General features: G+C 39.2%; 1 pseudogene across 1 annotated transcript; it reads left to right on the forward strand.

Annotated features, from left to right (window-relative positions):
• The first annotated feature begins 1,316 nt into the window (after positions 1-1,316).
• Positions 1,317-15,124, forward strand: LOC308516889 (alcohol dehydrogenase class-3-like; annotated as a pseudogene). Its single transcript has 2 exons — positions 1,317-1,488; positions 14,037-15,124. The product of its transcript is annotated as an alcohol dehydrogenase class-3-like (transcript).
• The last annotated feature ends 840 nt before the right edge of the window (positions 15,125-15,964 follow it).

Consider the following 15,964-nt stretch of genomic DNA (forward strand, 5'->3'; position numbering starts at 1 on the left):
ACATCTCAGATGAAAGTATCTTTCAATTTTAAAGCATTATTGCTAGCTAAAAAGGCTCATCCAATATTTAGAAAGCAACAATTTTCATCTGAAATAAACTGCAAATGCTAAAGCCTATTGTCTGAATCTAAGAGTTTCATGATTTTGAGGAATATATATTGGACAAATGTAATTGCTCATTGTAGATTCCTCTGTTGTCTCTTTCCAGATAACTATAATTTGAATCTAAAGGAAAGCTAAGTAACTTATTTTTTTTTCAGTTGGAATAGATGATTATTATAATATGCTCTATTTATAATATAATTAGGCATATAAATATATATTTATTATAATTTCTATGGCAAAGATGAATTAAGAACTTGTCCCCTGCTTTCTGGAAGCTATATTTTAGTGGGAGAGTGAGTCTGAATATTATGTTAGTATTGACATCTTCTATACTAATAATAGCCTAAGGCTGTCATGACCGGATGGACAACCAAACACCTGGGTCACGGCAGCGGCAGCAGGAGTCAGGCCTGGGTCCTGGAGGCAGCAGTGGCGGCAAGAGTAGGCCTGGGTCCATCACCAATTAGAAGGCACCTCAGGGTGAGGACCATCACCTCAGCCAGAACTCAAGATGTTCACCTGGCCTGGCCTGGCCCCTCCTCAGAGGCAGCCCCTTTCCTCCATGTTCACTTCAGAGGACAGACAGGGATGCCTAAGAGGCTGGGGCCATGGTGCCCCATCCCTACCCTACTCCCCTGGCTTCCTTCACCTGTGGCCCCACAGAAGGGTAGGTATGAGAGCCCTTCCCCTGCTACCTCTCACCACTGGCTCCGGCCATCCCTCAGCACACAGGAATATTGGCTTTCAAACTTGCCCTACTCATTTCCTGTCACCCCCTTCCAGGGCCTCTGCTCTGGATGGGGCCTTTGGAATCCAGGGCTCTGGGGTTTTACAACAGAGCTGGGGTGGGAAAGGATAAACAGCACAGAAGATGGAAGATATGGCCACCCACCTCTGACTCAGCTTGGCCAATTAGTTCAGCCTCCGAACATGGCACTCAGACGGATCCCTACTTCCCCAGCAACAGCTCTAGGGCCTCGGCCCCAGTACCAACCTCCTCTCTCCCTTGGCCCTCCCCATACTGGTGCTTGCTGCAGCTCCGTGTGCCTTACTTAACCACCCCTCCCTTCCCTGTTCTTACAAAGGAGGCTGCATCTTTGTATGTTATATTCATATAAATGTTGTAATACTTTAGAAAAACAAACAAAAAACGATGATCAAGAGAATGCCACAGTCAACGTCCAGAGAGTCCGGCTCAGGAGAATGTAGAGATGGGAGAATTCCGTAAATTGGCAGATGCGAAGATATTTCTGAGTGACTGCCTGGCGTGTGACAGTTGTGTGACCACAGAGGAAGGAGTCCAAGTTTCTCAGCAGAACACCAAGGACTTCTTCTGTGTTCTGAACCGTTGCTTTGGTTTTAAGAATTCCCCGCTCTCCATCTGTTGGCTCCTTCCCTCTGAGGGGCACTGTCATCGTCACATGGGTGCAACTGGAATATTGTATCTAGAGAGGATTGCCCCAATGTATGTATCCTTTTATCCAACGATGAAAAAATCCCAAAGAATAAGAATGGACACAGACTACTGTCCTTTAGGCTTAAAAAAACAACAACAACCCCGAAGTGTCCTGCAAAGAGCTGTCTTAGTTCTGTCCATGTGCCTCAGAGAGATTGGATGAGGAAGTGTCCCAGGTTGGCCCTGACTTTACCCACTTATGTTACTCTTGAAGGTGTCTTTGCCACAATATGAATAAACTGCCACCTTTTGGAATAGGGGCTCATACCAAAGTCTGCATTCCTGACTTTTCTTGAAACAGATCTATGTTCTGCAGCTGTGGCCACCGTCCTGAGACCAGGTCCTGTCTGGGAATCAGGGGGCACTGGAGTGGAGGCCCCCTCCCTGTGCCCTTTTACATTCAGGAATTGACCTGAACTCCTCACTTTGAGGGAGGCCTACAAGGTTGACATGTGTCACAGATAGAAGGATGAAGAGGCAGACAACCTGCTTGGTCTCTCCCTGGGTGGGGTCAGGCAGATGAAGGCCAGCCAGCTTGCCCCACAATTGGGAAAGATAGTGTCCCCTGTGTCCACCTCACACCCCGTGGGCCCGGCCACTCCCCTCAGCTCCGGGCAGCCCTCTGCGTTCCATGACAGCGCGCTCTGCCCTCACATGCTTCTCGCCCTAAATGAGAAGGAAGAGAGCAGTTGGCCCACAGACAACTACACAGAAAGATAAGGCTCACAGCTGGCGAGCACAGTGGTGGTAGCGGGAGCCTCTCCTGCCTCCATGGCAGCGCTAAGGAGTGGTGCGCCCGGTGGTAAGGAGCAGCGAGCAGGCAGGCGGACATCCCCTGAGGGGTCCCGGACTGTGAGAGGGTGCAAGTCAGGCTGAGGGACCCCTGCTCCAGTGCAAGAATTTCATGCACTGGGCCTCTAGTAAGTACTATAATGAAGGAATAAAACATGGGAAACTAGAATAGAAGAAAGAGCACATTCCTGAGGTATTCACAGGATTAGACAGGTAAAACAGGTTGAAGGTTTTCAGATTACTACAGCTTATTACCTGGAAGAATAAGAGACCAAGTAAGAAGAAACAGTCTAGAAGGCAGTGTCTTTTGGGAGTGGGGAAGAAGAAATAAAATCTCCAGAGTTATGGCAGTGTAAAACCCCCAGTAAGGAGGAGACTCTTGGGTAGACAAAGCAGATGCCTACTAGTGGAGGGAAGAATGTGGTTATGTATAACTAGTCTCTAGGGGAGGTGGGCTGTTGTACAATCCATTTGCAGACCTTTGACATAAGCCTCAGGAAATCTTATAGCTACAGACGAAAAACACTTTTCATCCTAAACATTGAATTTACAGAACATTGGTAAAATAAACTATAAAGGGCTATTTCATCAAATAACCAACTAAAATATATGGGGAAACATGAATGTTTCCATTGTTTACCTTTTACTTCTTTGTATTTTAATTTTATGTATTTTTTTTAATTTGGATATGATTCATGTACAATTTGTTTCATTTGGATGTTTTAAATTTATTCAAAATGCATTTTTAATATTTATATTTTATAATTATATAGTTTGATTATATAAATAGAATTACATTTGTTTACTGATATTATATCCTGCAACCTTGATAAATTCACTCATTAACTCTAGTTTAATTTTTAGATAGGTCCCATTGAGAGTTTTTTAATTGCAACTATGTCATACATAAATAAAGACAGTTTTACTTCAGTTAATAAATGTTTTATTCAATGAGTTTTGCCAATTGTACACATGTAGCAATAATGCAAGGTAAAATAAATAAATTTTTCATCACTCCAGAGAATTTCATTTTGCAACCTTCTGGTCAATCTCATCACTCCTGAGGCACTAATTATTGAGATTTGCATTACTGTATATTTGTTTTGTCCGTTTTTGGAATTTATATAAATCATACAACATGTCTTCTTTTGATTCTGCTATATTTTGCTTAGCATTATGTTTTGGGATTCATATATGTTGTTGCATATTTTAGGAATTAATGTATTTTGGGTTGCTGAGCAGTATTCCACCACAACTTGCTCATTTTCCTATTGACAGATATTTGGGTTGTTTCCAGTTAGGGGCTATCATAAATAAGTTACTACCTACAGATAGAATCACCTGGTCATAAGGTAAATATAGATACTTGATTTATAAAAGATTGCAAACAGTCTTCCAAAGTAGATACACTTTTATACTTCTCGTCAGCAATGTATGAGCTTCCTAGTTGTTTGTACCCTCTCCACTGTCAGCAGATAAAAAGAATGGATGTCATTGTGGCCTTAATTTTAGTTGTCCTCATGATTAAAAATATTGAGCAATTTTTCATACATTTGTTGGCCATTTTATACCTCACTTGTGAAATGTCTGCTCAAGTTTTTTAACCTTTTTTTTTCTAATTGAGATGTACACCCTTTTTTTTAAAAAAAAAGGATTTATAGGAGTTTTATGTGTTTTGAATGAGTGCTTTATTAAATCTACATATTCCTAATAATTTCCCCTAATATGTAACTTACATGTTTTAATGTTGTTTAGATGAGAACAAACTTAAAGTTTTAATAAACTCCTATTTACAATTGTTTTCTTTTATGGTTACTAATCTTTCAATTCAATCAAGAAATCTTTGTCTACCCCAAGGTAATATGTATATATTTCTGTGTTTTCTTCTAGAAACTTTGTGGGGCTAGCTTTTGGATTATATCCATGGCCAATTGGAAGTTACTTTTTTGCAAAAAGGATGAGGAACAATCAAACTTCATGTTTTTATGTAGATATTTATTTTATTTAGCACCATCTGTTAAAAAGACTTTCACTCATTGAATCGATTTGGTGCCTTGGTCAAAATCAATTGACTAGCTATGCATAGGTCTAATTCTGAACTCTCCATCTGTTGCATTGATCTTCACATTCTTACTGTTGTAGCTTTAATAGAACTGTTGAAATCAGGTAGTGCAGGTCTTCCAAATGTTTCTATACTTTGAAAATTGCTTCTCCAGGTAAATTTTAGAATAAGGTTATCCATTTCTTTAAAAACTCCAACTGGGATTTTGATTGGTATTCTGTTCAACTCATATATCCATTTATGGAGAATGTGCATTTAACAATATTGATTCTTCTAATCCATTACTATTTAAATCTCCATTTGTTTCCATTTCACATAATTTTTCAGTCACTTTTGTTAAATTGAATCTTAAGGATTTAGGTAATTAAAATTATTGTTTATTAAATATAGAATATAACACTGAAGCCATGTGATTTCTAACATAATGATCAGATTTAGATATATGTTTTACATAATTAAGTTTCTTGCAATGTATTGAGTCTTTCTTTATAGATAATAATATGACCTATCTGGGTGAACATTGCCTACGGTGTTAAAAAATGTGCATTCTGCAGATGTAGAATGGGGTGCTATGTTAATGCCAACAAAGTCAAGCTGGTATTTATTTATTTATTTATTTATTTATTTATTTATTTATGGTCTACTTGTTCTACCCATTACTAGAGAGATGTGTTAAAGTCTCCAACTACGATTATGGTTGTGTCTATTTTTTCCATTATTTCTCTCAACTTTAATTTCATGTTATTGAAATTTTATCATATACAAATATACTTCGAATTGTTATCACTTCTTGATGACTTGATCCTTTTATCATTATGATGTGCCTCTCTTTTCTCTGGTAGTATGTATTCTGCTTGAAGTATATCTTATTTGAAATTTATATACTAGTAGCCACAATGGCTTTATTATACTCAGTGTTGTATGATACACTTTTTCACTAATTTAAACCCCTTTATATATTTACAGTACAATTTTATTACACAGCACATAGCTAAATCTTGCTGTTTTACCTAATCTAGCATTTCTCTCTTAATTAAAATATTTATTCCAGTTCTACCTAGTGCAATTATTGATATTTAGATCTGTCATTTTATGTCTTTGTTTTCTATTTATTCCACATATTCTTTACTTTTCTGTTTCTCCTTTCCTGTTACAATTTGGATGACACAAATATTTTGGGGTTTTTTTCTTTCACATTTTGGCTATAATCTGTTGTGTTTTTTATGTGTTATTTTAGAAAGCACAATATGTATCTTTAATTTATCACAATACACCTTTGACTATTTTTATACTACATTATAAGACAACAGTGCACTTCCATTTATCCTGTTCCATCCCTGTGCACAATAAGTCTTATATTTTACCTCTCCTTGTGCAATAAATGACACAGCTCGTTGTATTCTAAGGAAGGACACATCCTTCTCTTGTCAGGCTGCTATTAATGTCAGGGGCAAATCAGTCTAATCTGGAGTTATACTATATCTGTGCTCTGCTGCAGCTGTAGCTAGATTCCACTGAGCTCCAAATATTACTTCTAAAACTAAGATGAACCTCTGAATAATATCCTTTGCATAAAATACACTTAAGGTCACTAAAATTTTTTTCAGCTCCCAAATTCACTTAAATGTTACCTAATAATTGAGCAAGAAAAACTCACAGGGGACACTTTTTATGTTAATGTGCTTTCATTTTAGTAATTTTTATTTAACTTTCTATTTACCCAATCATATTAGATTGCTATGCAGGTATTCTGAGTGAAGAAACATAATCCCAATGACAGTCTTAGATAATTGTACCATACATAAATGTTAATGAGGAAGTGAATGTATGCATTAGAGTATTAGCAAAATAAAACCCTTAAGAGGATGCATTCTAGAATCAGTCAGTTTCTATCCTGATATTCACAATTTGATCTCAGACAACTTCCTTAACACCTTCCAAGCCTTGGCTGTCCCAGCTGAAAATGAGGATTATTGGTACCTATTCCATAGTGTCAGCTTAATAATTAAATCATTTACTAATACCAAACACTATTAAAATGTTAGCTTTCATCAGGAAGTGTGACTTATATATAATCTGCTTGTGCTAATTTAATCCTCTTTATTATCTATTCATAATTAATATTATGCATCTAGTATATTGCCACATTTTTTAAAAGACCAAAATAGTTTAGTTATAACTTCAATACCCAAAATATGATAACTTACTTAAATAAGTTAGAAACCACATCACATTCTTAGCCAGAGAGTAGTCAAATAACATAACATCACCAGCAAACATACAACCTATTATGCACTCACATGCACATGCATAGTTAGTGCAGCACATTCAAATGTCTAGCAAAATATCTCATTTGATCCTATCAGCACTGAAAAATAGGGAAGCTAAATTTATAAAATTATTTTTAAATGAATAAATGAAAGCAAATCATAATTTACCAAAAATCTCATGAGAAATCCATGGCAGATATCAGACATGTAAACAGACATCTCTGCTGAGAAGTCTCCTTTCTCCTAATTACACCCAGCAGTTTTCCCTATATGAAGAAAACAATTTTCCTTCATAATTTATTACATTTCTTAAGACTTCTCTAAAAATATCATTTGCCTAGAATGTGTGACAGTGATTGGTGCCAGTAAAAATTTATCACTTTCAGATTATTTTTTTCACTTTATATTATAATGGAAATTACGGTTTAATATTTTACTGGTTTTATATATAACTCCCCACAAATAAAGCAGTAATAAATTATTGTACAGTAATAATAAGCAGCTGAGAGCTCTAAGTAATCATAAATAGTAATGACTATCTTCACTGTTAGTATTTGAATAATAATTTATAAAAACATAATGAAGTTCTAATGAATCAAAAGTACAGTATCAAAATAGTTATTTTGGTAAGGAAATACTTCAGCAAAAGTAGAAGTTATTGTTTCAAATTTTATAAAAGCATCCCCCAAATGTTTTTTTGTTATTTTTTTTTAATTTATGAAAACGTTATGTGAATGTATCCAAAATTTTGGATATATTCTTACAAAGAACAGAAAAAAGAAACAGCTGGGATTCAAAACATTTAAAAGCATATCTTAACATACATGAACTGCTCAGTTTTTGTCAAGTATTATAATGGTTCTCTGTTTAAAAATTAGTTACTTGTAAAATGAAGCTACTGAATTTTTTATAATCATGTGTCTTGAATAGAGAGTATGCTTATTCATTATGATTTAAAATGCTTCATCTACGCTGAGTTTTAAAACAAGTAGAGAAACAGATGTCAGACATCTAATGTTGCTATTCTCAATCAGAGATCATTTTTAGTTTAACTGTTCCTCCTCTCTGACTGTAATAAATGTGCTTTCACATGCATTTCTGGTCCCAAGAACTGCAACCCCTGGAAAATGTGAAGCAAGCTGAGATTTGCAAATGCCCCAGACATTGTTATGCAAAGAAAGTCTCTGTCTCTCCTAAAAGTAAGAATTTAGGTGTTAATTAGAAGTTTGTTTGAGAGTTCTCTAACTTCTAGGAAAATACAATCTCTTAGAAGAACTCTTCCTGAAGCCATCCAATAAATGCAATACGGAGCTCTTCTAAAACTGTTTGAAAAACATAAAAGAGACATAGACATTCTTTTTGGTTTTTATTTCCATGTTTGATATATACATTTCAAGAATTGAAATGATACCATTGTAATTAGTTAATTATTAATAATAGGACATGAGTAAAGGGAAGTCCAGACATTATAGGCATGTCAGTTAAGCAGCTTCACCAGGAAGCTGCAACTTTGCACTCCCGCAGGGAATCACCAGCTTATTTCCTGCAAAACACGGAGGGAAAGGATCCAACAAAGGAAAGATGGATGCATGCCCAGTAAAGTTGGGCTGACATAGGGAAGGTACTGGTCTGTCAGTCATACCTGAGAACAGAAATAATTGACCAGAATGGGCATGTCCACTGCAAGACCACGGAAATATGGAAACACATAATCTCCTAAACAAAGGAGTGATCTCTCTTGTGCTCTTGAATCTCTCTTGGTTTCCTTGCATTCACCTCTATAGCCTATGGCCATGAGGACCCCACAGGCAATGGATTATTGTACTGCAGCAGGGAAACACAAGCAAAGATAGGCTGATGCTGCACTGGACCCAGCTCCAACATGGAAAGGAAACTCTGGACTCTGTCTCTGATTTTAGCTTTATTGAAGCCCCAGCTTCACTCCTCCAATTGCAGGACAAAGGGAAATGAAACTTTTGGTATAATTCCATGGAAATAAAGCCTTCTATTGTATCTAATCTTCCCATGTGAGTGTCAGGTAATTACTTTTTTGGGGATATTACAAGAAATCCACTCCCACTCACAGCCTGAGAGGCAAGACCCTCTCCCTCCATTAACAAATGAAAGGGACAATCTTTATTTTCTGCAAACACCCTTTGATATCTGTGTTAATTCAACTAAGGTAAAGAACGGGGGTCCAGTAAATATAAAAAAATGTTAGGTAATATAGTGGGTGTGGCTGAATGTGCAGTGTAGTTTTTAAATTCTTCAGGCAGATTCCAAGAAACTTTCTTTCTACTGATTTACCGCAACTATTTTCTAACCCACATGCAATAAATGGGATATTAACATGTAAATAGTGTTTTCTTAATTCTTTCAAGTTTCTCATTTTTTTATAAAAAATGTATTTTCTCACCCCTGATTAGCACCTAAAATACTGTTCTCATAACTATATAAAACCATGCCTAACATAAAACATTACATAAGACTATTCCACTCTCAGCATCTGCAAGGGAATTTAGTTACTGAGATGATAGAAATATCATATCAAGATAGTCCTGCCTATAACATCTGCATGAAACAGGGATCCAAAGCAATCCTATCTAATAAAAGAGAAACATGGTAATTAGTGTACGGCAGCTACCCTTCCCATTGGCTAATCAGGGCGATATGCAAATTAACTGCCAGCCAAGATGGCAGCCGGCAGCCAGGCAGCTTAAAGCGAAAATGAGGCTTGCTTGCTTCAGTGATGGAAGACTCCAACGTTCCCCGCCTACTGCTGCCGGCCTCTGAGCTGCAACTCTAAGCAACTATGTTACAAATATAGAAGCTAAACAAAACCCCAGAAACCTGTTTTAGTTGCCAGGCTTCAGCCAGCAGGATCGCAACATTGTTTCAAATACAGAAGGTAAACAAAGGCCAGAAACCTGCTTTCAGCAGCCGAGGCCTAAGAACTGGAGCCTCAAAGCTAAAGTTGGCCCAAAATTAAAAAAAAAAAAAGAAAAAAAGGTGCGGTTGGGAGCTTCAGTCACCCACCAGCCTGTAAACAACCCTCAGCCCCTCACCCAGACTGGCCAGGCATCCCAGTGGGGACCCCCACCCTGATCCAGGACACCCTTCAGGGCAAACCAGCCGGCCCCCACCCGTGCACCAGGCATCTATCCTATATAGTAAAAGGGTAATATGCCTCCCAGCACTGGGATCAGCGGGACAGGGGGCAGCGCCCAAACCCCCTGATCGCCCTGCGGCTCTGTGTGTGACAGGGGGCGGGGCCACAACCTCCCTATCCGCCCTGCTCTGTTCGTGTCAGGGGAAGGTGCCCCAACCCTCTGATCAGCCCTGCTCTGTGCCTGATAGGGGGGAGCTCCCCAAAAGCCTGATTGCCCTGCGGCTCTGTGTGTGACAGGGTGTGGCACCTCAACCCCTCCCCCCCCACGGGCCCTGCTCTGTGTGTGACGGGGTAGAGCCATAACCTCCCCATCGGCCCTGCCCTGAGTGTGACAGGGTGTGGCGCCCCAAGCCCCTGATCCACCTGCTCTGTGTGTGATAGGGGGTGGTGCCCCAATTCTCCTATCGGCCCTACTCTGTGAGTGACGGGGGGAGCTCCCCAAACCACTGATGGGCCCTTCTCTGTGCGTGACAGGAGGGAGCTCCCCAACCCACTGATCGACCCTGCTCTGTGCGTGACAGGGTACGGAGCCCCAACCCCCTGATGGGCCCTGCTCTGTGAGTGACAGTGGGCAGCGCCCCAACCCCCTGATTGGCCCTGCTCTGTGCGTGACAGGGTGTGGCGCCACAACCTCCCCATCAACCCTGCCTTGAGTGTGACAGGGGGCGGTGCCCCAACCCCCCAATCAGTCCTACCCTGAGCGTGACTGAGGGTGGCATCGCAACCTCCCAATCCACCCTGCTCTGTGCATGACAGGGGGCAGTGCCCCAACTCCCCAATCAGCCCTGCTCTGAGCCCGACCAGAGGCTGCACCTAGGGATTGGGCCTGCCCTCTGCCACCCGGGAGCAGGCCTAAGCCAGCAGGTCATTTTCTCCCGAGGGGTCCCAGACTGCGAGAGGGCACAGGCCGGGCTGAGGGGACCCCCCCCCCCCCTCCGAGGGCACAAATTTTTGTGCACCGGGCCTCTAGTCTTTTATAATAAAGGCCTAGTGCATTTTTTCCTATTTTAACCTGGATTGTATTTATGTGCATTTATATAAATCCATGTAAAATATGCAAAGTCCACCAGATAACCACATGCTGATAGTGACTGTTAAGAATCGTATTTCAGGAGAGAAAAAGGCATGCTTTTGAATTCAAATATGGTTTTATATTTGCGAAGTTGTTCTACAGCTTTCTTGTATAACCTCTTATCGAAAGCCACATGTGCCTTCTAACAATGGGGTAATATAATTTTTAATTATTTAGTTATAGCGATCTCTGGCCGAGAAACTAGAGAGCAGCCTAGAATCAGGTTGAAGCATGTGAGAGGCACAGTTTATTTATAACATATTTATGAGAAACTCAGTAGTAAAACTCAGCCTAATAAAGGACCAAAGTCAGTGTCTTTGCAATCCACAGTATATGTTACATATAAAGGCCACTTCAGCAATCATTCATGAACACAAGAGAAAGACCCAAGTTTTCAAGTCCACTTTTTAAAAAGTCATTTAGTAAGGTGATAATCATAAATAATCCTATATAATAAAAGCCTAATATGCTAAGTGTTCAGTCCTCCAGTGACAGGTCAACTATTCAACCAAAGTGTAATATGCTAATGAGATGCTAAGGCCGCTCAACCACTCGCTAAGATGTGCACTGACCACCAGGGGGCAGATGCTCTAACTGGTAGGTTAGCTTGCTGCTGGGGCCCAGCAGATCAGGACTGAGCGAGATGGGCTGGACATGCCCTAGAGCCCTACTGCAGTCTCTCCCCCACCCCGATCGTGCATTGGTGGGGTCCCTCAGCCTGGCCTGCACCCTCTCGAAATCCGGGACCACTCGGAGGATGTTGGAGAGCCAGTTTTGGCCCAATCCCACAGGCCACTCCACTAGGGAGGGCGCCAGACACAGGACTCATAGCTGGCGAGCGCTGCTGTGGCCGTGCGAGCCTCTCCTGATAGGGACTGATTGGGCGCGTGCCCATAGCAGGCACAGTGGGTCCAGGATGAGTGAGAATGTCAAATAGGAGCTGCAGGTGGCGTTGGACTGCAGGTTTTGGCCTGATCCTTTCAGGCCACCCAGAGGGACCCCATCCATGCACAAATTCGTGCACCAGGCCTCTAGTATACTAAATAAACTAGTTTAACTCATTTGAATCAAAATTTGAATAGGAAATTAAACATTAAACTCTAATCGTATAAATAACTCCATATAATTATTCCAGATCTAAGAAAAAATATTTTCAATTTGTTTTATCAAAAATTTCATCTAAACTTTAACTAGGATTCCACCCCAAATAAAACAAAAGTTCACATTAGAATGAACACAAGCAAAGGCAGAAACCAGAGGAATGGAAAAATACCAATACGAACAAGACGTGTGCCTAACTTACCTCACTGAAAATTCTAATAGCTACTTCAACAACCTGAGGAGGTAGTTTTCTCTCAAGATGAAAGCATAGCCATATCTTTAATTCTGCAGACATTGGATAATCTATCAATATAGTTCAAGAGATTTATACACACTCTTAACTTTAGGAGCAAAATTAGTCTACAGGTAATGAAATACTTCAATTTACTAGGTTGACAAATATAGCATATCCATATAAGTTCAGCATAATGATTGCAAATGAGATATAATAAATTTTTAAAATACATTATTTTAACACTTTGTATATGATTATTAATATGGTGTTTTGATAAAATATAGATATAGCATTGTGTAATTATTAAAATTTATAAAACATAAGCTATATCCCAAGCACTTTGATTACATTTGTGAATCAGACTTCACAACAAACCTGTGAGATTGCTAGCAGTAGCCCCTTTAAAAACTGAAGAAACTGAGAGCCTTATAAGTTAAATAATTTAATCAAAGTAACATAGCTAATATTAGGTAAATGGGTCTCCCTACATACCCATGAGGTGGTATGTATGTATTTATGTATGTATGCATGCATATTTATAACAGCATGGCAAACAATAAAGGCATAATATAGAAACATAAGTCTGTGAAATATTGGTATTCCTAGTTTATATACTAAAACACCCAAAAGATTATAATGTGGAGGCACGTAATGGAAACAATTCATAAATGTGTTACATAGAGGAAGGTGCCTTCTACATCAGAATCCTAATGGAGTTAAAGAACATAAAATAAAGATTAAGATTTAACAGCCCCATTCCATGTATAGTGAATCAAAATATCCAAAGGGCAGGCCCAATACACTGTAGAATTCATCAGGTGGTTCTGATGTTCAATCTAGTTGGTGAACCACTTGAGCCAAAAGTCTCAAAAGTCTGCTAGTTTCTCTATTTATTATATTCTGTGAGGCTATTATATTGATCTTCAACTTAGGTAAAATTAAGAATAGGAAAATAATTCTATTTTCAAGTTATCTTTTGGGAGAATAATGTGCAAAAGTTATGAAGGTAGGGGATTATTTACCATTACCATAAAAAGCCAAAATTTAGGGCTCTTGACATATATATTGTGATTTATATATTACTTTCTTTTTTCGCCTTTAGATAATATAGAAATGAATCCCATGACTGCTATTCAGCCACATGTGATATTAGTAAAATTATGTAAAATTTCTATACCTCATTTCTTTATCTATCAAAGAGAACTCATATTACACATATCATTATTTTATTGTGACAATTGAGGAAAAATTCTTGTAAATATGCTTTGTAAAATTGAAAGGCCTATGCAATAACAAATAATGTAATGATTATTGATTTATAATAAAACTAGTGGCTCAGTGCACGAATTCATGCATGGGTGGGGGCCCTCGGCCTGGCCGGCAACCAGGGCCAATCTGGGCCTGCTGGCCAGAGGGAGGGACCACAGGAGGTTGGCTGAGAGAGCACACTGACCACCAGGGGACAGCTCCTGCATTGAGTGTCTGCCCCTTGGTGGTCAGTGCGCATCATAGCGATCGGTTGTTCGGTCCTTTGGTCACTTAGGTTTTTATATATATAGATAATAACATTAAAATATATACCATTTTATTCATATTTCTAGGACACATTCTTATATGCCTAAATCATCTCCTTTGGTCTTATAAGGTTGTAAGGGGACTAAGATAAGAATACAGGCTTCTTCTGATAACAATAATATAATTTATTTTCATAAATCAATTTGTATAAAATTAAACAACAAAAAAAGATAGTGAGGCCCATGTTCCTACTGTGCAGCCAGCCCTGGATGTCCACCCACACTAACCCTCACCGAGGTGAAGGTCAAGTGCAAGGCAGCGGTTGCCTGGGAGGCTGAAAAGCCTCTCTCCATAAAGGAGGTAGAGGTGGCACCCCCAAAGGCTCATGAAGTTCGAATTATTACCACTGCAGTGTGCCACACTGATGCCTAGACCCTGAGTGGGGCTGATCCTGAAGGGAGTTTTCCCGTGATCCTGGGACACGAAGGTACGGGAATTGTGGAAAGTGTTGGCATAGGAGTTACTAAAATTAAAGCAGGTGATACAGTCATCTCACTTTACATCCCTCAATGTGGAGAATGCAAATTTTGGCTAATTCCTAAAACAAATCTTTGCCAGAAGAGTCACTCAAGGGAAAGGTTTAATGCCAGATGGCACTAGCAGCTTTACTTGCAAAGAAAAGACAGTTTACATTACATGGGAACCAGCACATTCTCTGAATACACAGTTGTTGCTAATACCTCTGTTGCTAAAATGGATCCTTTAGCACCTTTGGATAAAGTCTGCCTCCTGGGTTGTGGCATTTTCACTGCCTATGGTGCTGCTGTGAACACTGCCAAGTGGAGCCTGGCTCTACTTGTGTTGTCTTCGGCCTAGGAGGAGTTGATCGGTGGTTATCGTGGGCTGTAAAGTGGCCGGTGTGTCCCAGATCATTGGTGTGGATATCAATAAAGATAAATTTGCAAAGGCCAAAGAGTTTGGAGCCTGCGATGTATCAGCCCCTAGGACTTAAGTAAACCCATCCAGGAAGTGCTCATTGAGATGACCAATGGGGGAGAAGATGCTCCTTTGTGTGTGTTGGTAATGTGAAGGCCATGAGAGCTGTGCTGAAGGCCTGCCTCAGATCGTCACTCGGCCCTTTCAGCTCCTCTTAGGAGGCACGTGGAAAGGCACCGCCTTCGGAGGATGGGAAGGTGTAGAATTGTCCCAAAGTTGGTGTCTGAATATATGTCCAAAAAGATAAAAGTTGATGAATTTGTGACCCACAATCTTTCTTTCGATGAAATTAACAAAGCCTTTGAACTGCTGCATGCAGGAAAGAGCATCCGGACTGTGGTGAAATTTTAAATTCCAAAAAAGCAAATGCGTCCATCCTTATAACTGAATCATGTGAGCTCAATGGAGCAGCCAGGCAAGCTGGGAGAAGCTCTAACAAGTTCACAGACTCTTAGATGTTCGGTAACCCACTCCAGGGAATAATTTTTTTTCTGTATAATTAATATGTCTAATTAAGGACAGGGCTAATATAGTCATAAATCTGTTTTCTGGACTTTTCTTCTCATGAATAATTGCTAGCTCCTTAAGGAAATTTTTTAACAAAATAAAAGTAATTTCTGAAGAAAATAAAAAAGATGGTGAATGCTATCTCATCAGTGTTCCTATTTGCTTAACTTAAGTCTTGCCTTATTTCTCTTTGGCTTTGGAAAGCAAGTCATTATTTGCAACACTTTTCATATTTATCCATATCTTAAATATCTGATAAAACATAAACTTCCATTAAAATAGTTAATACTATCAGACTTCCATGGTCTCTATCAACTTCCAAATCATTAAATATCATATTTTAAGATTGCTATTTATATGGAACATTATCAAATAGGTAAGAAAAAAAGACAATTTGAATTTATAAAGCAAACAAACTGAGCACTGCTGGTATAAGTCATACTATAAAATATCACACAGATTATGACGCAAATAGAGAATGCTTTCTTCAACAAGAAAACTTCAGTTATTACTGCAAATATATTTCAAAGTACAAAGCCTGGATATCCACTAAGAAAAATGTGATGTTCTCTATGTGTTAAAAAGAAGAAGAAGCAAGAATTGATCAATTGTGGAAAACAAATATAAACAATCTACTTATATAAAAACCATGGGTGGTGTTCATCACGACCAGAACAGAACCGC

Source organism: Myotis nattereri, assembly GCF_964212035.1.
Source record: "Myotis nattereri genome assembly, chromosome: 3".
In the NCBI taxonomy this organism is placed as follows: domain Eukaryota; kingdom Metazoa; phylum Chordata; class Mammalia; order Chiroptera; family Vespertilionidae; genus Myotis; species Myotis nattereri.